Here is a 23,022-nt window from a genome sequence, read left to right as displayed (position 1 = left end):
TAGCGGGGAGGAGATGGATGTTCATATCTTGAGTCAAGATCATTTCCATGGAAGTTTAACATCTTCATCTGAGGATTTTTAAATGGTCATCCTTAAGAAAGTTATTTATTATTTAATGATCAAAGACATAATAAAATGCATTTCTATTTTAATCTTCCACTGTTATCCACCTCCAGATTGTTCTGAACCACTGCCACCCAACTTTCTGCCATCATCTTCTTTTAGGGATTAAAGTTGAATATCCAGGGAACATGTCACAGTGACCCTAGATAATATTCTCTTTACCTTACTGATCCTTTCTCCTGTCCCCAATCCTGAGAATATAGTGGGACAAAAGTGAAAACAGCCTAAGAGATGAAGAAAGGGTTTTGGCATGGCCATTATGCCAATCCAGGAGTCTACCCTGAAGCCACCATGAAGGGAAGAGGCTCTGGTGAGAGGGGGTTTACCATTACCGTTTGGTTAAAGAGATGATGAGGCTTTGTCTCACCAACTGAGAGAACTACTCACTATCTAAGGTGCCTAACTGAGGTAATTTCTTCAAGGTTACAGGAGAAACTTTAAATATATTTGGTGGCTGACTTAGTTAGGGTTTTACTGCTGTGAAGAGACATCATGACCAAGGCAACTCTTATAAGGACAACATTTAATTGAGACTGGCTTACAGATTCAAATATTCAGTCCATCATCATCAAAGTAAGAGCATGGCAGCATCCAGGCAGGCATGGTACAGGCAGAGCTGAGCGTTTACCATCATCTGAAGGCTGCTAGTAGAAGACTGACTTCCAGGCAGCTAGAATGAGGGTCTTAAGCCCACGCTCACAGTGACACACCTACTCCAACCAGATCACACCTACTCCAACAAGGCCACATCTCAAAATAGTGCCATTCCCTGAGCCAAGCATATATAAACCATCACAGTGGCTATACTCTATCTTGCTATTTTGTCTAAAGCACTAAATACAGGCAAATAGGATCTAATCACTTAGAAAAACAACAGGAGGGCATGAAGAAATCCTGTAAGACTCTTCTCTTATATGCTTCCCCCATGGCAAATACATCCATGGACAATGAGCAACTTCAACTATTAGTTCTTGTCATCACCATATAAGCTGGTAGAACGTGTTGGCTGCAGAACACATTTTAGCCTTTCCCATCATGCCATGCTTTTTACTGCATCCTCTCTAGTGTTCCTGAGTTACATCTGCTTTACAAGGTAACCACAGGCTTCCCAGTGTCTCAGTTGTGCTGTTTTCATTGCTGTGAGTATCTGGACAGTGTTTCCAGCATTTCCAGGCAGATCTTTATTTTCAGAATCACAGGGCAATTTATCAGGTCCTTGTATGTATATCAGCAGGTGCTCCAGTCCATTGTTTTGATGTCTTGTGGTCATCAGCTTAAAGAGAAAACAGGTCTTAATGGTTAAGAATAAAGACAGAAAACACACAAACCAATCAAATGTCAAGAGAGCTGTGTTGACTGTAGAATGCTTCATCAAGTGAAGGATCGGCTCTAATCCACTCAGCTCGTCCTCTTGCATTATGAGTACAATGACTAGAAAGAAAGGAAATGCAAGGGGTAAAAGCAATTGGCAGATTGTAGTGAACAATGTTTTCATTGGAATCATTAAACTTCACCCAGGACAAGAGGTCTCCAAGAACAAAGCAGCATTCTACAATCATGTGTTGCTTCCTCACTTAAATGAATGGTGAGGCCACCCATGGTCATCATTAGAAGCAGTTTTAGAAAAAAATGAATTTTTCTCTCTTGACAAATATGCAGAGTGATGGTACAGGGTCAAGCTGTTACATATCTCAGAAGAGTGAGTGCAGGGCTCTTCACTGTAAAGAAATGCACCCACTGAAGACAAGTGCCAGTTCTTAAACAACTCAGTCAGGAGGGGTGTGAGGCAAGAGGTACAAAGAGTGACATGTCTTTATTTGGAGACAGGCTGTTTATAAGCTGCAAGAGATGGCCTTCATATCTCTGTAGGGGCTTTCCAAAACACCCTGCAATGCAGACACTGCTGTTTAAAGAGAGAAAGGGCTTCTCTTCAGAAGGCTTGGTTGAAAGCTTAGGCATAGAAAAGTCATTCAGGAGGCTAGGCGCTCATTGACATTGGGTCAGAGCCCAACTTGCTGCTCTTCCATAGTGTAAAAAAATCTGAACAATTATCAGGCAGAAGTGCCTGCTCCTAAAGCACATGCATGCTGTGCCTAGAACCGGGTTTTTCATTTGCAAAACTCCCATTGGCCAAGCCTTCAGTGTCATCTGTTACAAGTTACACATGGTTCATAACATCAGAAGCTTATAGCAGAACATTCCAACGGTACCATATCCAGGAGAGTTACCTATAGAGAGGTTATTCAGTGTCTTCTGCTGTTTTTCACCAAGCCTAACACTGAAGAGAGTTAAAATAATGGCTCATTCTTTTTGTTCTTCAAAAGTATGAGGACATGTGTGTGTGTGTGTGTGTGTGTGTGTACTTGTGCTTTTTAAGTTCAAGTAATGATTTCATTATTCTATAGTGAAAACAATATTCTAAACCAAAAGAAGAAATTAAAAACCCATTTGAAAATAATTAAGGCCTGGTTTCTGGCCCCACTCACGCAGTTCAGAAACTGGAAGCTGATGGTATCCTCCATCTTCTGACACTGAAGAGACACTTCTCATTAGACTTCTGCTCGGTGAGACCCGCAAGGCAGATTCTGCTTCCCAAAGAACATTGCAAGATCATGACCCTTCAGGCTTCTGAAATACTCTCTTCCTGTCTTGAAACCAAGTTGAGGTAGGTGACAGCTTTAAGCTGTAGGGGACGGCAGGACTGACAAGAGGCTGTTTCTGAGCTGAGGTCATCAAATGGGGTCACTATCCCTCTGGAATGCTTCCACTGGGACTCTGGAAACCACACTTCTGGGAAGCAGAGAACTCCATGAGGAAACAACTTTACAGAGAGGCAGATAGTTTCCAAGTAGGGGATGTGTCTCAAATAATGCCATGTATTACTCACAATGATAAGAAATGTATGGATTCATTTCCATAATGCAATATCTATGCATTATACACTTTAGATAACAAAACAAAACAAAACCCTAAGACTACCTGGCAGGATTTCTGTTGCCAGTATGTGGCACTTGCTGTAATCTTATCACCTAGAAGGTTGAGGCAGGGGGCTTTCACTATTCAGGGCAGCTTGAGCCATAAAACAATATCCCAGTCAGGCTCTTCTACGTAACAAGATCCTGTCTCAAAACCAAACCAGAACAAATCAGGCAAGTAACAGAATGTGCAAACCATGTCTGATTTCTTTCTTTTTTTTTTTTTTTAAATAGAGATGCCAGGTAGATACATAGATGAGAGATTTATATCAGGATATTTGAATTTATCAGCAAATGAATCTATCAGTTGTAAGAAAACACATCAGAAGATCAACATTTATTCTATCTAAGGCACAGGATAGTAAATGTTCTTTTACTTCAATATCCCCCTCATCTGGGTTTTCTAGTTTCTCTTCCAAATAGCAAAAGCTATTTAAAGTAAAAGTCATGAAATCACATAATACAACCTTCAGTTCAGCGCTGCTCATCACAGGGCACAGCTGTTCAGTCTCTGAGAAGCCCAGTTTTCTAGCATGACTAGATTCTGGGGATGCCCTCAGGGTGGGCTCTCTCTGCTCACTGACATCTACAAGTGCCCTTTGTAGCTGTCAGTGTGGGGGTGTAGAATCCTCTGCTTGCCCTTTGTAGCTGGCAGTATGGGGGTGTAGAATCCACTGCACTGCTAATCTGAACAAGGTCTATATGTGATTCTTCAATTTTTCCTTTACCCAGGAGATCTTCCTTCTTATTTGCTTGAGATCTTAGCCATGCCTTGCCTGCTCAGAACAGTACTGCTAGGAAACCCAAGGGAGTTTCTATTTTATAGAGATTTCAGGAAATCAATTCTATACGTGGACTTAATTCACAACCTTCAAGTTCACTGGTATTCACAGATGCATTAGTTTGTGTGGCTCTAAAGAAAAATGTTAGTCTTCCTATTGTATAATAGAAGACAGAGAAAACCAACTTAAATGGAAGCTTCTTTTGGCTCATGGTTTAGAGGTTTCAGGCTGCAGTTGATCTCTTCTGTTCTTTTGGGTCACTGGTGGCAAGGGACATCATGGTAACAGACCACGATAGAGGAGACTTACAGCTGGCTCTCATGGTAGCTTGGGAGTCGATTAAGAGGAGTAAAGGTTTGATTGTGTACCTTCTAAATGTTGATTACGTTTCAGTGGTGACTCAGATGGCAGCCAGGCACCAAGCAAGCACAAATGTGAAGAGGACTCTGAATATAAAATGTTGGAAAGAAAGAATCAACTGAGAAAAGTTCTATCCCATTGACAAAGGCCATCTCACAATATCAAAGAACTTTCTACTTAGTCCTCTAACTGAAAGAGGGGCTCAGAGTGAAGGAGAGCTAGCTGCCCTTGTCCGTAAACCTCTGCCCTGATCTCTGCATGTTTCCTCATATTCTCCTGGAATCTGTGTAGCCAGGAAAACTAGCGTTCCTTTTGAAGATGGATGCCACACATCTCTATGGTTTATGCCTTTTTACAAAGTACATTTCTAAAGGATGTTGGTTTAATTATTATCTGAAACAAAATGGTCATTTTTCCCTCCATTTTCATTATGCTAATGGGACTAAGAGACAAGGATCTCTCTGTGATCAGACAGAGGCCTGCAACTTCATTGGAGCCCTCTTGTGATTAGACTCAAACTATCCATTTCTTCTAGAAGATTCTCTCTGTGTTAGAATAACAAACACACGTGCCAGGCAGTGGTGGAGCATGCCTTTAATACCAGCACTTGGGAGGCAGAGACAAGTGGATTTCTGAGTTTGAGGCCCACCTGGTCTACAGAGTGAGATCCAGGACAACCAGGGCTATGCAGAGAAATCCTGTCTTGAAAAACAAACAAAAAAACAAAATCAAAAAGGAAAAACCCAAAACAAACACATGTTAAGATTGATGAAGAATAAGAAATTTAAATATAAAAACTTTGTCTCTAAAATCTTCTTGTCCATGAAAAGATCATGTAAGGAAATATATAAAACCTATCTGCTATGGATATCATACTTAAATAATTTATATTAACCAGCTTAGTAAAAAGTCAGCACTTCGTAAATAATATTCTTAAACTAATTGATAGGTTCTTTTTAATGGTGGCAGAGAAAATAAAGTTTATTGCATCTAAACTTACCAGATAAAGAAATCAGGATGGGCCCTCTCTATTCTCAGACATCTACATGTGCCGTTTACAGCTGGCAGGGGCGGGAAGGGGGTGTAGAATCCTCTGTACTGCGTTCCCATATGCAAGACTAACAGCCAGTGAAGGGAACAGACACTGGAATCATTCAATGAAGAATAGAGCCAAATAGTCAAGAAGAATAAGGTGAAAATTGAAAAAAATAAGCAATAGACAATAACATTAGTGACCAGCTATACTTAATAACAAATTAGATAGAACTCTTGGAATAAACCTGAGGCAGCAAATAGAGGAACTATTCTCGTGACATGGTCAGTAGAATAACCATGCCTTGTGGGAAACCAGAAATAAAAAACATGTGGAGGCTGGGAGAAGGTACAAAAGAAGAAAAGGCAAAATCACGACATTTTAATGAAATCAAAGCATACATTTGCAATATGCATCCTTGAAGATTTAATCATCAAGTATCTGATTGACTAAGGAAAGTAAGCGAAGGTGAGATCCTTTAAAGACTGCTTGCCTGACGACAGACCTAGCAACTTGAAGCAAAGGCAGCAAGAGAGGTGGGACCACCAGAAGAACACGTTATAATTAAGCGGCATAAGCTAAGTAAATCCACATCTTAGGGATGAAAACAAAGCCATTTTCTAGCAAAAACATTGTGTTTGTGTTCTATTGAATGGAGATACCATGACCAAGGAACTCTTTAAAAGACAGCATTTCATTGGGGGCTTGCTTACAGTTTCAGAGGCTTAGTCCATTGTCACAATAGGGGGTGGGGGGAAGACATAGTACTGGAGCAGTAGCTGAGATCTTTACATCCCACAGGCAGCAGACACAGAGAGTGAGACATTGGGTCTGGTATGGGCATTTGAAATGTTAAAGCCTATCCCTAGTGAGGATACCTACTCCAACGGGGACATGCCTACTCCAATAAGGACAGATCCACTTACTCCAACAGGGACACAACTACTCCAATAAGGACACATTCACTTACTCCAACAAGGACATACCTACTCTAATATGAACATACCCACCTACTTCATCAAGGACACGACTACTTCAGTGAGGACACACCTACCTACTTCAACAAGGACACACCTACCTACTTCATCAAGGACACAGCTACTACAATAATGACACATACTTCAATAAAGACACACTCACCTACTCCAATAAGGACAGACCTCCTCCAACAAGGGCACAGCCACCTATTCCAATAAGGACATACCTACCTACTACAGCAAAAATACACTCACCTCCGCAAAACAAGGACACACCTATCTGCTTTAATAAAGACACACCCACTCCAATTCATCTCCTAATTCTACCATCAGTTCACCAGCTGGGGATTATGAATGAGAATATAGGAGCCTATGGTTCATTCTTAATGAATTCACCACAAACCTAAAGAAAAATTATACTAGTCCCTCATTAATGGTATTCTATGCTTTGAAAGGCTATGCTTTGATAAAAGGAAAATTACCCCAGAAGGGGAAGACATAGTAGGGATAAATAATAAATAAAGAGAAAGGCAAATTCTGAAATAAGCACAAATAAAGAATTTATAATATGTAGGAATGGCATGTGTGTGCAAGTGCGTATGTACACATTTGAAGATGAGGTTTTTGCATAATATCTACATGTGTATACATATACGAGTGTGAATATAAGGGCATATATGAGAAAGAGTATTTGTATATATGAATATATTTGCATGTAGGTGCAAGCATAAGAATATGCACATGTACACATACCTATATGCATGTACCTGTATGTACATATACATGAGTATTTGTGTGCACACATGAGCATATTTGTGTACCTGAAACCAAGTATATTCACATATATTCATGTGTATACTCATGCATGATTGAGTGCATATGCATAATGTGTGCATACATGTGCATATGGATGCATGTGTATATATGTATATGCATGAATATAATTGTGTAGATTTGTTCATGTAACCAGGAGAACATGAGCATAAGTGTATGAATAAATATGCATGTATGAATTATGTGAACACATTTGGACTTGGATGATTGTGTGCACATGCACATACATTTGTGTGTGTATGAGTGCTGGTGTCATTCAGTCTTGAGAACAGATAACTCAGTAAACAAAATCCACATGTATTAATTACATATACCAAATTTGGAGTGTTACAGGAATAACAGGTTGGTTCAATTTTAGAAAACAGACATATTATAACAAGTTCATGAAAATATATTACAATACCCAAATGTAAACAAAGCAAGAAGATCCTAGCAGTTTAAGAACAGAGGGAAACTGCCATGCAGTAATGCAGACCACATAAAGATTCTACATAAATACCTTTTCTTATGGTGAGATGCTACCCAGCCTCTCACAGCCAGGGATATAACTATAACTGATTTTCCTCTACTGTTACATCTTTCTAACATGGATTTTAAATATCCAGTCAGCATAATAAAAAAAAAAGAAAATAAATGACTCAACAAACTTTTGAAAGGAAGACTTGGTTTCTATAAAGAGCTATATCAGCCCATAAAATAGAAATACAGTGTGAGCCTTATATGCAATTAAAAAATTCCTAGGAGCTACATTTAGAAAGATATACAAAATAATGCATTATGCTCTTGTCCAGGAAGATCTGGGTATAAATCAGAGACAGATCAGAAATGGTTTAGAAAGTTCTTGACAAATGCTAAGCTGCTTGACCTGGTGTAGCTCTGCTGTGCTCAGCACAGACAAAGCAAGGATGGAGATGATGCTGGAAATTGTTGATATGAAAAAGATGAAATTATGTTTTTTTACTGTTCAGTTTCATGCATCTCAATAATAACACTAGAAGACAAAACTTTTCAAAGTATAACAAGATAGGTATAACTTGAACATCTGTGTCTCCATCATATTTTGTATAGAACTCAGTTCCCTAATGGTGACAGAGTCAGAAGTTGGGTGGGTAGAAATGTAACTACCTTGTCATGGCTTTGCCATTCCCAAGGAGATTCCAGCCCTTCTCTGTATGAAGGTTCAGCTAGGAACATACTAAAGAGACTAAAAAGTAGCATCTTCATGATCATGTGCTAGAAAAACACATTTGAGATGTTAAACAAATGCCATATATCGACAGCTACTTGGGCATAAAAGATACAAGGGTTAAGTCAGGTGTGTGTTGTACATGTGTAATTCCAGCACTCAGGGGGCTTAGATAAAAGTATCAGAAATTCAAGGTCATCAAGAGCTACATAAAGAGTTTAGGGTTAGCCTGGGCTACAGGAGCCCATATCTCAACACCCCATGATCCCTGCAAAAAGACACTGTGAGAAGAATTGGGAAGTAAACTACTAGCTAGTAGAAAATATGACAGTAATTGAAAAACTAAGATATCTAGAACTTTAAAAGATCATTCAATCACCTTGTTGAGAAAAACAAACAAAAACAGGTTAAAAAAAAATAAGGAAGTCAATCCTATAGGAGTTTGGAGAGAGTCAAGTTTAAACCACAAGAAGGAAACATACTCTTTGGCCATATCCACAAATCTACCATGATGCTTCCTTGTCTCTCTGCTCTAGGAAAGACTAGCTAATGGTAAACATTTATTACACTTCCCAAATTGCACACAACCCGTGTTGAAATAGTTGTTGGAGTGATCAGGCTGAGTGAACATGCTTATGATAGAATCCTTCTTGATAACACGGCACATCTATTAATCAGCTATGTTAATATGAGCTGTGATGAAGTATTATAATTTTCTTTTAAGGAAGACTCACATTTAACCAAGTTATCAGAAGTTACTGAAAATTTCATACATATTGCTAATGGCATTTTTTCTAGTCATTAATTCTTTCTATTTGTGCTTTTTATGAAGGTTGTGTGTGTGTGTGTGTGTGTGTGTGTGTGTGTGTAAACTTACACACAGCAATGCTACTCAGTTCACTTACAAATGATGAGTTTACATGAGGTTTTGTGAATGATCTCATTTTTAGTTCTCCTGTCGTCTTCCCAACCTTAACCTTTTCGATGTGTTGCTCATGGACCACTGGCCATAATCTGTTTTGTGAACAACGCTCCACACGCTACGCTCCAGTAGACACCTGACCTCTTCACTTACTTGAGGTCACTCTGCTGCCAGTGTCTCCCTGTCCTTGCCCTGATTGTCTTTGTCCTCTGTGCACTGTCTCCTTATCTCTCAGTGAAAGATTACAACACCAAGCTCTTAGTGTTTCCAAAGGCACACATTTGATTCTGTCCCTCTGTCCCCTTATCTCTTCTCTCTCCCTCACCTCTCTTCTGTTCCCATGTTTTTCACAGCTGAGAGACCAGGGGTTAATGCAGTCTGAATGGATTGATAGCCAGGAGCCTCAGATCACCTAGGAGGCTGTACAGCCTGCCCCCACATTCTCTGTCATTTGTGCCCAAGGCCCTTGTCTCTACTTGTTAGGGGTACAAAAGTCCTCGTGCCCACAGATCACTGGAGGAAATAGAAATGTTAAATACACAGGTCCTTTTCTCAATGGAGGAGATAAAATACCTGTTTTCCTGCCCAGACAGCTGGGAGTGATTTTGTTAATGACCCTGTGACCTTTATGCTACCTGTAGAGGCAGACCTCACCCAAATTCCCCAACATGATTGTCTTAAACTCTTCCATTCCTAGACCATTACCTGTCCCTTCAGGGAGATGTCTCATGCATTTCATGGCCTGGTGACCTAGTATGCTGTCTCAGTAGAGACCTCAGTTGATACCAGCTCTTTTAGCTACAGAACTTGCCTTCATAATCACATGTTCTTTGTAAAGGAGTTGCTATCTAGTCCTACCTTAAGTTCCAGTACACCTGGAACTGGACTGATTGTTGCCTAGAAACCTTTTCCCAAATTATACTATATTTTCAATATACCAGCAATGAACGGCCTGGCATTGGACTCCCTGAAGACTGATCCGGGTTCAGGAAGTCAATCTGAACTGGTCTTCATTCTTTTATCTTTGAGGTTTCCCACCTACAGTGATCTGCAGGCTCCCTCTCACCTACTGACTTCTCCATGCTCAGTTTTCTTCCCAGTTGTCTCTCTGAGCACAATGACTTCCCTCAGGCTGACTTGGCTCTTTGCAGATCTGAGCACTGAGCATAAATGGCCAGAACATTGTCAGTTCTAAAGATTTGGGAACATGCTTGTCAGTGTGAAAATTTTCTGCCTGGGCCTACACACTGGTCTTTCTATGCTCTGTCCGGTCAGGAGTCAGCTTCCTTGGGGGTTTTAATTCGAAACAGACAGAATAGGAGCTGTCTACAGGCATCCATTGAAATGTAAATGGACCTACACCACTGTTTTCCAAATTGAGAGACACCCCAAACACAAATGTCCAATGCTAATGGGGGCTCTGAATCAGAAAAAATATTCCCAAGTTAAATGGGTTTGGGAAATGCCACACTGCGTTGGGAGAATTATCATGAGCAGCACACTAAACAGTCTGTGAGAGTCTTTACTGAAGAGTTCCATTGTGTTGCACAGCCAGGACTTGCAAATTTATTTGGTCCCAGTGCCTCTTTGCTGATTAGAACTCATTAGCATTTTGCTGGACACTTGGATTCTGTTTCTCTGGAGTTGAGAGGCTCAGAGGCTTAGCTTTCTCATGAATCTCTTCCTAATCTTATGCCTCAGTAGGCAAAGGAAGACATGGCTTGGTGCTATTGTTTAATTATTTTCTTGTAATTCGGGGTCATTCAATGATATCAGGGGTGTTTGCTAGTGAGACTCAAGCAGTAAATATATCACCATCCCCCTGCAAGCTTCCTGGAAGCCCTAATTCCTTTGAGTGGCTTTTTCCAGACAGAGCCTGTCCTGTCTCTCCATTTAGCCTGGGTAAATTCCTTAGATCTTACACCCTTCCCTTCTTAGCCCTCTGGATGGCTCCAGAGCTCCGGGCTTTGGTGTGTCTGTCTCAGGGGTCCATTTTTATCTGTCTGGACTGCCATAATTTCATGTCTTCACAGAGCTGGTTTGATTCAGTGGACAAAAGTGAAGTGCCCTTTGGTGTTTTTCTCTTTGCTTAGGTATTGACAGGACCACTTAGGGAGTCCATTTCCCTTATCAATATGAGTTCCTTGTTAATTCTTCCATTTAATGTTGAATTAAATGAAACCCTGGGAGATCTGATTATGGCTCAAGAATGTCCAGAATATAGTCAGTAATAGAACTCATCTAATGAACAATATTTAATCTTGTGTCAAAAACTTTGTGACAGGTGAAACAAAACAGAAGATGGTGTTTCTATTCATCTCTGGGCCTATATCAGATATAAGGGTGTGTGTGTGTGTGTGTGTGTGTGTGTGTATGTGTGTGTTGGAAGGATTAATTCAGAAGGTTGGTATGTTTGGGGCATTGTACTTTTTGAACACCATTATACTGAAAAAGCTAAAGGAAGAACACCAGTATAAACTGCTTTAGCAACCTATACACATACAGGGATAAACACACAGATCCACAGACACATATGTACAGACACACACACACACACACACACACACGAAGACAAACATATACACATGAATGCACACATACACACACAAATGCATGTACACATGAATGCACATACACATCACACGGGGATCCTCAGACATACATTCACACACACAGGAACACAATCACACACAAACAAACACATGAATGCACACTTACACAGAGATCCACAGACATTCACGTATATAAACACCACACACACACACACGCACACACACACAAATGCATACACATACACATCATACATATTCACAGACATACACACACACACACAGGAACACAATCGCAAACAAACACAAAAACACACATGAACTCTTTACAGCATGGCACTAAAGGGACACATTTTAAAAAATATTTTTAAATGTGTTTTTAATTCCATATGTTGTAGCAGTCTTAAAAGATTCAACTATTTTATTTTCAGCACGTGTGTGAACCAGAGGGAATAACACATATCACATAAGCAACAAGCATCCTTAACCACTGAGCATCTCTCCAGCCCCTAAAGTAAAGCAAACTGTGGGAGGTAGACAAAGATTTGTGTTGATTTCTTTGTCTCTTCTGACTTCTAAATTAAGGGGCAGGCATGATATGCTACTGATGCCCATTCAGAGAAAGAAGTCCTGTGGAAAATGGAGAATATCTAACAGGATAGGATGCTTCACTCACTGTCGCTATGATTGAACCACCAGGATAATCAATATTCTGAGAAGTGTGGGACTGGAGTCCATATCAGAGATGCCTGCTAAGAAAGAGCAAGAAGCCTGTTCAAGCTAGGACCCCTGCTGAGATCCTTCTATATGCAGAGATGTGGTAGGAGCTCTGGGTGCCTATGATAAGCCACGGTCCTCTGGTCCTCTGTAGTACTAGGAAGTGGGCCAGATCCTCCTAAAGTTACTACCTGTGTGTGTATAATCTTATAAGGACCCATGAGATCTGTTCCTGGGTGGAAATTGTGATATGTAGGGGCAATCACACACTCATTTTTTCTTTCCTTTCCTGAATATTATTGAGGTAGAACAGAAAGCTAGATAAGGTTGTGGAGACCCAGGAATAAAAAGGAAACCCCCACTTAGGAACTTGATTGAATTCAGCTAGGAATCAAGAATTCCAATAAAACCAGCAACATTTGCTTAAGGCCTTTCTTCATTCTCACCAATAAATCTATACTCTCTGGGACTCTCACCAGAAGCCCCACTTACTGGGAAAGAATATGTCCTAAATCCTTTGTACAACTCAAAGGGCTCCTGGTTTCACCTTATCAGATTTTAATCCCATCTAGGGCACTCCTGAAGTGATCCTCTGATCACACTCAGCAAAAAGGGAGAGATATTTTTCTCAGCGACTTTGAGATGTCAATTGAGAGGCATTAAAATAGTGTACCGAAGATACACAGTGCTATGCTCCCTTGAAAGCCTGTCCTGCAGCTCCTACAATGTCTTACTCCCCCCTCCCCAGTACCCTTCTTTATCTCAACCCAGGGGTCTTCAACCTTCTGACACTGCGACCTTTCAACACAGTTCCTTATGTCGTGGTAACCCTCAGCCATAACATTATTTTCATTGCTACTTCCTAACTGTAATTTTGCTGCTGTTATAAATTGCATTGTAAATATCTGTGATTTTTGACAGTTTAGGCAACCCTTGTGAAAGGGTTGTTCAGTTCCTTGAAGGAGTTGGGACTGACAGGTTGAGAATCATTGTCTTAACCCTTATTCTTTTTTTCTTTTTTTTAATTAGTTATTCTTTTTCTTTTTTTTTTAATTTTTTTTGAACATGAAATGCTTTTTTATAGCATGTTTTACAAGGGGAGGGGGTAAGAGGGGCCAGGTGGTAGAAAAGTACAGAATCTTCTTGGCCTCTACCTTGAAACATGTCATGGTCTATACAGTACACTGCCTTGAATTATGATCTACCTGTTATTCTTCAGAAGATATGGTACACTGCTTGAGTTATGGTCTCCCTGCTATTCTTCAGAAGATATGGTACACTGCTTTGAGTCTATCTGCAGTTGCCAAGCAGGATCTTGCAGTTGCCAAGCTTCAGGGGACATTGTGCAGGTGGGGAAAGGTAGGGGGTGAGGGTAAGGGCGAGGGTCCTGGCTTCTAAGACGGATGAAGTTCATTACCATCAGCTGAAAATTGAAGAGGATCCAGAAGTGACTCCGCAGGAGACTGACACAGCTGCCAGCTCCCCTGCCTCCCACTATGGTCGACCCCTAGACTTCCATGCCCTCCAGAAGGGTTCCTGATATGCCTGGCTTTGCCCTCGTTTCTCTCGCTAGAGAGCTTGGCCTCTTGATCACCCCAACAAAAACTGGCTTTTTCCTAAACCAAGGCCGCCCTTGATATGTCCGCTAACATTGGGGAGCCTTCCTTTATGACAATATTACACCCCAAACTGACAAATGGTTGGTAACTTGAACATTTACAAGGGACTAGGATGGCTGTGAGTTAGCCCAATGACGGGATTATTGTAGGTCCACTTCCCAGGGGCCCACCCAATGCAGCTGAAAAGGAGTGTGTGGTGCTGGGAGTGGGTGCAGCCTACATGGCCTAAGACAGGGCTCTCACCCTCCTTTCACCCACCTCGGGGTCCCTTGACGTTGCCCATCGTCGACAGCCTAAAGCCTTCGACCATCGATGTGACTCGTCTCACATCAATGTTTTGTGGTTGTGAACTTGTCTAAGACCCCCCATAATTAGACATCCAAATTCAAAATTCACATAGTTGGGATTGATCATAAGACGCCTTCTCTAATTAACCCTTATTCTTAAAATATATATTCAAGCCTCTTTTAGTAAGCCCCATCTGTGCTTCATATTAGTACACATAAAATGATTTTCTGCACTGAAATGAAACATCCTAGGCTTGCCTGAGTGAAGATTTATGCAAAAACCTTCCCATGTTCATGAAGGTGGACAATATAGAACTGTGCCTCAATTTTCTGGTTCTGTTTTCTAGAATGTTCTACACATCCTGGTATAGCCTGTACTTCCCCAATGTACTTCCCCAATCTCCAAATCTGAAGTTCAGCCAGGCACTTTTGACTTTACTACACAGCATGTCTTTTACTAAATTGTGTGTGTGTGTCTGCATGTGTGCATGTATGCACATTTGTGCATGTGTGGGTACGTATATCATATCTTCATTGTGACATTATTGTTTAACAATTAACAAATGCATTAGTCTTCTATATTTAATGGCTCCCAGTTGTTTTTTTTTTAAATCAGAATCCAAGCCAATGTACTTAATTGTTAACCACCAAAGTTCTTTTTAGTTTTTATTTACTTTATTTAAAAAATATTTTTTATTGTTTTCAAAAACAAACCATTTGGAACTAGAGAAATGGCTTAGTAGTTAAGAGTACTAGTTTCTGCCTGACGCCCTGTGTGGGGTGGGGTGGGGTAGGGTGGGGTGGGAGGCGGGGCACCCACACAGTTCAGAGCGATTTAACTTCTCACACTTGGACTCTTAGTCTCTGCTTGGCTCTCTTTGGTCTTTGATGTGATTCTTCTGATCATCCCAGACACTGCAGGATTCAGGCTCTTTCATTTGCCTTGGACCGGCTCCAGACATCGTTCCAGATAGCCCTGGCTCTTGCTAGTGCCACATGATGTACGAAGCCATGCTCTGGATGGGAGAGTTTGGGGGTTATCGTGCTTCTACCTCCTCTGTATCTCTCTAGTGCACGCCACAGCCGCAACAACTTGTGAGCGTGCACTTGCTTTCCTTTTTCATGTTTTTCTTTCTGTTTTTATTATTTGTTTTGATCTGTGTCTTTGATTTGTGTTTACATCTATTTATTCTGCTGTCTGATAAATATTTATTATAACAAGTGCAAATTACATATTGGCTTTATCATAATAAAATAAATAATAATATTTATTTTAAATAATAATGGTGATAATGTTACAAAAATTAAGATTACTAAATGCAAAGTGAGACTTATAGAAATTATAGCTTTTGGTCCAATTCAGCACGTGTTTCATGGGAATGTTGACATTGCTACTGATCCAATTTAATTTTCTAATGTTTAAAGTACATCTGCAAGTACTTTTAAGTTTATATGAAAACTTCAAAATTATCTAAAATTATTTTTGACTGATGCATGAAATATTTGAGAGAATTCACTATCTTTGATTAAAAATGCACCAACATTTGGAGCCAAGGAGAATATTCTCCATTTAATAAATATCATATATGAGAACCTATAGCCACATGTATACTTTATGGTGAGTCACCAAATAATTTCCCTGAGAAGATTCCTGCCGAAAGATAGCAAATAGCATAAGGCAGATATAGCATAAGGCTACTAGCTGTAGCATTTCTGTTGTTAAAAGAAAAATATAACATGCTTGTAAAGTGAAATTTTTAGAATTTAAAAACAGGGAATATCATGTTATACTATGCAGGCACAGGCTGTTCACCATTGTTTGAAAATTCAGGGCTGAGGTGGTTAAGGGCAGACTCAGTAAATATCTCATCACATAAGCACAGAGATCTGGGTTTGGAGTCTAAGCATCCATAGACAGCAGTAGTGACCTATGCCTGTAGTCAGAGAGGATACAAAGGCAGCAGAATCCTTGTAACTCATTAGTCATCCTGCCTGGTCAAATTAATGAACTCCCAGCTCAGTGAGAGAACCTGTCTCAAAAAACAAAGTGGAAAGCAACTAAGAAATATACCTGATCCCAACTTCTGGCATCTACACAAATGCATATGAATACTTTCTCTCTGTCTCTATCTGTCTCTGTCTTTCTAACTTCCCCCTCCCAGTCTCCTTTTCTCTCTCTCTGAAGCATGAGATCTCCAGAACTTGATAACTGAGTTCTACACTGTACCTCAGCTAGGCAGTTCCACAGCTATGCTCAGGGCCCTCATCCTTGGAGTACTGGAGTATACATTCTTGGGCAATGTTATCTCTGGATGGACTGTGGGTGTACTTAGTGTATGAAACACATATAAATTCCCAGTTTTGGTATGGATTCCAATCCTAAAATGGCTTGTTTTGCACATGCAAATATTACACATTCCTAAACAATCCCAAAGATTTCTCGATTAAGAACACTCATCACCTGTGCAAAGGCGTAAAGAAAGAACATTAGATACAGATAAGGAACAAATTTGTATGCGAAATCCGATATCCAGCTATTTGTCTTCTTCAGGTGCGTTCAAATTTTCCAACAGGCTTGAATGGGGATGTGTTCTTGTCTGTTGGAATGGCAGTCCTATTGGAGGAGTGGCTTCTATCTCAACAGCACAAGTATGAGATAGATATCTGGGATTGCCTTTCCCAGGATTAACTGAGACTATAATTTTGCTAGATTCATTGAGAGAGATCGTCCTTACTCTTTTGATTGCTACCTAGTGATGTTTGTTACTTCTAATAAGTTATAAATGCCATATTTACGAGGACCTCATTCATGTTCCCTCATGGAGCTCTTTCCAATGTCGCCTACCGAGCTAAAAACTAAATATTTTGTGCAATGTTGTACTAAGAAAATTGGATGCACTAAGACATGGTTTTGTGAGAAACCCATGTATGCGGTATGTCCCAAACAGTTTTGATTCCATTAAGAAATTGTGATTTTATGTTTTATGTTTCCCCTCAGGTCCATTTTTATTTTAACTTTTCTCAGTGATACGTGGGTAACGATGTAATACAATTTTCTTCTCAGATCCCACAGCTTACATAATTGTTGATATTTTTTTCCTCTCTTAATGTCTTGGAACTCTTGGCACTTCTAAGTTTTCTGGCATTTTCTAAGAAGAAACATTTATGATCTTGGGTAAGATAAATAGTTTTAAGGAGAAGGCAAAAATCACAAATTATAATGAACAACCAGTCAGCTACCATTTGCTTTTGAACATGCATTTCATGAGAACATGAGTTTTCATGTGTGTGTCTGACAGATAGCTTGTCTCTAGGATTAGTAAAGAACCCTTTAGAATAAAGAATTATTTTATTTTAATGATGTGTGTGTGAGTGTGTGTGTGTGTGTGTGCGCACATGCATACACATGAGTGAATGCAGCTGCCTGCCAGTAGATTCTAGAGTAGGACATCATATCTCTTAAAACTGAAGTTAAGAGTAGTTGTAAGTCTTCTGAAATGGATGGTGAGAACAAAGCTTGGGTCTTCTATAGAGCAGTATGCGCTTGCTCTTAAGTACTGGAATCTCTCTCCAACTCCTATAAAGAATCCTTATGAGCAAATGATAGGAGAAGCAGTCAGAGACAGAGTTACAAGATAGCTCCATTGTTTCTCTATCTGTAAGGTGGTCAGGGCTGCATAACTTCCACCCATATGATCAAATCTGTACATATGTTGTAATTCCCTCCCATGTGCAAGCTGTTCCTCTACAGACTTGGAGTCAATCCCAACAGGAGATTCTCCTGAGGGAATGCTTATGGCAGAGTAGAAGGTCTGTGCAGAAGCAAAGTCCTGTGCTTTAATATGTTATGTAGCAAGATATGTGTCTGTTGCTATTATAGTAGCTCGCAGCAGACATGGCTAACAGCCAGTCTGGAAAGGGAGCCTCAGCTCAATAGTCCCAGAAAGCTGCTTTCTGCTGATCACTTGCATGAGCTTGGAAGGAGAGGTGGGCTCGTGGGAAGATCATGGTCCGGTAGCATCTTTATCTCATACAGGGAGACCTTGGTCAAGGGTTGCCTGACCATGCTCAGACTCCTAAGTTGTGATTGCAGTGACATGATTTAAGTTGGTGTTGTTTTAAGCCATTACATGTGTGGTAAGTTTTACACAAAATATTGCCATACAATTTACATTAAAAAGATGCAACACCTTATTTTGGCTCAGCAATTTACTACCAAAGAGCAGAATGACAACAACAGATAGACAGGACCTTCATAGGTGAGAAAACGGACTTACTCATATCTTCAGGGGCAGGTTAATGCTGTCAGTGACTGTTGACATTAATTGGGACGATGACAGGGTGTTGGTGAAAGGCTGTTGTGTGATCTTTGTCCTTTAGATTCATGATCTTCAACATGCCATCTGAGAAACCAAATCTATAGACATTGTATAAATGTATGATGAGACTTCCTCTAGTCTGCCCAGGTCACAAATGGCAAAGAAACAAGAGGCTCAGAAGCGTAAGTACCAGAAAATTCATGTAGAATGTTGGCTATCATTTTTTTCCTTTTCTTTTCCTTTTCCTTTTCCTTTTCCTTTTCCTTTTTCTGTTACTGAGAAGGGAAAGGTGCCGCTGTGTGTGTTGGGAAGGGTTGATGGCAGCACTGGCTCATTTCTGGGTGCATTATCTGTATCCCTTCTCTATAGCCTCCCCAAATTCAGCCATCAGAAAGAAGGTAATTTTGTTGAAGCATAAATTACACCTTGATAGTTTCCAGTCACTAAACAAGTTCAAAGGAGTATTAAATATTACAACCCAAAGCTGAATATTATAATGAGTGCCTATAATCCCATGTCATAGGAGGCTAAGGTAGGGAGCTCATGTGATCAAGGACAACCAGTGGGTTCCAGGCCAGGATGAGCTACCCTGGGATGCCAAGGCCAGCCTAGACAGAATTGCAAGAGCCAGGCTCTAGAAACAAAACAAAACACAACCAAACAAACATTGTCCAAAACAAGACTTACACTTAATGCTTTACTTAATGATTCTATCAATCCTATGTGCTATCCCCAAACTTTGGTTGTTATGGATTGTATGAAACATAGTGAAAACAGATACTCATCTGGGAGTGCAGAATACAGAAGTAGTGTTACTGGATGTATTAGAAGAGAATTATTTTTTCATCTGTTAGATAGAACCAGCCATTATCCAAAGCAGGTTGCGTGTTCATATCCCATCATTGGACTGCTGTTCATTCACATTCACAAATGAAACGGAACTTAGGGTTTCGTAGAAGAACAGTGCTGTGCTTCTGCTAATTGCTCTCTTGTGTTCTTTTAGTTCTCATTTATCTAGTGAGCAGTGTGAACAATGTTGACCGACCACCCGAGGTTCTCTTCTGTGAATGTCTACTTTCTATTTGTTCTGTCAGGTGATCCCTTGTCTTGCAGGATGTTAGGGATCTTTAAGTATTCTGGATATGGGGTCTTTGATAAACAAAGGGATTGCGGCAGATGGTTATCTTTCAGTCTATGACTTACCCCTTGCTTTGGGTATCTTTTTGGGTGAGCAGTCATTTTTCACTTTAATTCCCAATTCATGCTTTCCCTTATGGCCATCTTTGCAGCTTTGCCCACTTGTGCCCTGTTTCATGCCATTTCCCCATATACCCTCAGAAATAGGTTGCCGATTGACAGTACTCTTGCCAGAGATGCACTGCTTTGCATTCTCTTTCAGCTCTGCCCTCATCCCATGACAGAGTTCGGAGTGTCAAGTGGGGGAGGGATTAAGACTCATTTACTCCCACATGATGGAATGTGTGGCACACAGCATCTTAGCTTTCTAAATGATGCTTCCCCATTAGCCTGTCCCTTCTCAGAATTCATATCTGAGCTATCTCTGGGTTTCCCCGTACAAGATGCTGCCTGATTCATCCATCATTATATCCATAAAACAGCCCTACACTGATGGTCTCTTGGCATCATGCATTTTCTGTAATGTATCAGTGCATTTGCTTTATGTCTCATCAAGTTCATCTTTGATCCTGTGGTGCTTGGTGTCTCCTATAACTTCTGGGTCAGCACAGGGGCATCTGAAAGCTACCCTGTGCAAGCTTTGGCAATTGTCTTACTTAGATCTTCCTAGCTTACCTGATTGTTTTCCTAAAAGTCATTATGACCAGCTATGAGGGGCTTCCCCATCTTGTATGAAGACTAATATTCAGTTGAATGTTCAGTGAGAACAGTGCACTTGTAAACAGCTCCATCTACACAGGTCCTTCCTGTCTAGAATGAGGTTTCATGGTGCTAGGTGCTTCAACCTTCTTGGAATGCTCATGTTCTTGCCCCCTCTCCTGAAGGTTCTAGAAGGACTTTCTGCGAACACTGAAGCAACAGCATTGCACCCTCAGCAGTCTCTTTTCTTGCAAACATCATTAGGAATTCTGTCTTCACTTCTTTTTCAATTTATTCTTAATGTTGTTTCCCATCAACTCTTTCCAGAACCTCTGTGCCCCCCTTTGTTTGCAAGTATTTTATTGAGCATTTTGCATTTATGGTCCAAGAGATACCGGTCTATGTATTTCTTTGTTGATTTTATGTGTGGTTATGTTATAAAGGTAATTCTATGAAAGAATATAGTAATGATCCTTCAGTTCCTTTTTAGAAGAATAATTTGAAGAGTGTAGATGTTCCTCTTTGAAGGCCTGGTAGCATTTTATACTTTATTCATCTGTCTTTATGCTTTTTGTTACTGTTGTTGGGAAATTTTTTTTGTTTCCTCTATTTCACTAGGGATTATGAGTATGCTTAAATTGTTGATTTTGTCTTGATTTAACTTTATTAGGTTATATATACATCAAGAAATGCATCCATTTCCTTTAGGTGTTTCAATTTGAGGGATTATAGATTTTTAAAGTATGTCCCTATAATTCTCTGAATTTTCTTGGTGTCTATTGTGATGTCTCGTTTACATCTCAAATTGTATTGATCTACACCTTTCCTCCCCCTCTCTCTTTGTCTAATGTGGTTTGCCAGTCTTGATTCCACCCCCCCCAGGACCAACTTTCCATTTCATATATTATGTGTATAGTTTCTTTTATTTCTATTTCATTAATTTCAGAACTAAATTTAATTTTTTCCAATCTAGAATTTTTGGGATGTTGTTTTTTCTGGTTTTATAACATTTTCAAGTGTACGAAGTTATTGATATAAGATCTGTCTAGTTCTTTGATGAAGGCACTTACTGCTGTGAACTTTACTCTTAAGGCCATTTTCATTATGGCCTATAGATAAATTGCTCCTTTGAAGTTTGTAATTTACCTTTGACTTCTATCCTATCCAGATTCATTCAGTAGTAAGTTGTTTACCGTTCATACTTTGTATACTTTCTGCTGTATCTACTGTTGATATCCAGCGTCACTCTTTGCTGGTCAGATAGGATATAAAGAGTTATTTCGATTTTCCTACATTTGTTGAGACTTGTTTTGTATTCTAATATGTGGTCAATTTTGGAGAAAGTTTTATGGGCTGCTGAGAAGAAAGTGTATTCTTTAGTGTTTGGGTGAAAAGTTGTGCAGAGTTCTGTTAATTTAACAAAATCCCAAATGTTCAATTTTACTAATAAAGAGTTGGGAGCCAGATGCTGGGGTGAAAGCCTGCTAGATAAGACAAGCAGAGAAAGCACCCAGCTGACCTTCCTTCTCAGCTGACATCCCAAATGGAAGCTCTTTTTTTCCATGTATCTCAAAAACACCTCACACTGAATGTCCTTCTCTTCTACTTCCTGTGCATCTCTCTATCTGTCCTCCTGACTTTCTTTGACTATGTTTTATTCCTATGTTCACTCTCTGTTAACTGCTTGCTCTACCTCTTAACCCATGGTTGACTTTATTTAATCCACAACCAGAAAGACCTTGGATTAAAGGTGTGTTCAAGGGCTGAGTCATACAACAACTAGAAACAGTTTTTTTCCCCCCAGCAAACAACATAATCTTGTGTTTCAGAGTGTGATCAAATATTCTGCAACAGAGGTTTGTTAGGTCCATTTGATTTATGCTATTATTTCACTGCAATGTCTCTGTTTAGTTTTTGTCTGAATGACCTATCTGTTGATAAAGGTAGGTTACTGAAGTTACCTACTATTTTGGGGTCAATATATGATTTAAATGCAGTAGTATTTCCTTTATGGAATTGGCTGCCTTTGTGTTTGGTTTAGAATGTTTAGAATTGTAATCCTCTTGGTGGATTTTTTTCGTTAACAAGTATGTAATGCACTTACCTATCTCTTCTGATGAACTTTTGTTTGAATTGTTTTGTGATAATAAATTAGGTTTGTCTGCTTGCTTCTTGCTTCCCTTTGCTTTGAAAACTTCTTACCATTTTTTAACCTCAGGTAGTATATGTCCTTGATAGTGAGGTGTGTTTCTTGGGAGATAGTAGAAAGATGAATTATGTTTTCTAATCTAATCTCTTAGTCTATGTATTTTTATTGGTAAATTGGGGCCACTAACACTTACTGTTATTACTGAACAGATATTATAAATTTCTGTTACTTTGTTCTTGTTGTTGTGTTATTATTAGTGGTTTTTTTTTTGTTCCCTCTCCAGTCAACTCCAAGATTATTTATTTCTTGTATCATCTTGAGCTCCTTCAGTCTGATTTGTTTCCTTTTGGTGTC

Source organism: Grammomys surdaster, unplaced genomic scaffold (assembly GCF_004785775.1).
Source record: "Grammomys surdaster isolate TR1022 unplaced genomic scaffold, NIH_TR_1.0 218, whole genome shotgun sequence".
In the NCBI taxonomy this organism is placed as follows: domain Eukaryota; kingdom Metazoa; phylum Chordata; class Mammalia; order Rodentia; family Muridae; genus Grammomys; species Grammomys surdaster.
This window is presented reverse-complemented; position numbering follows the sequence as displayed.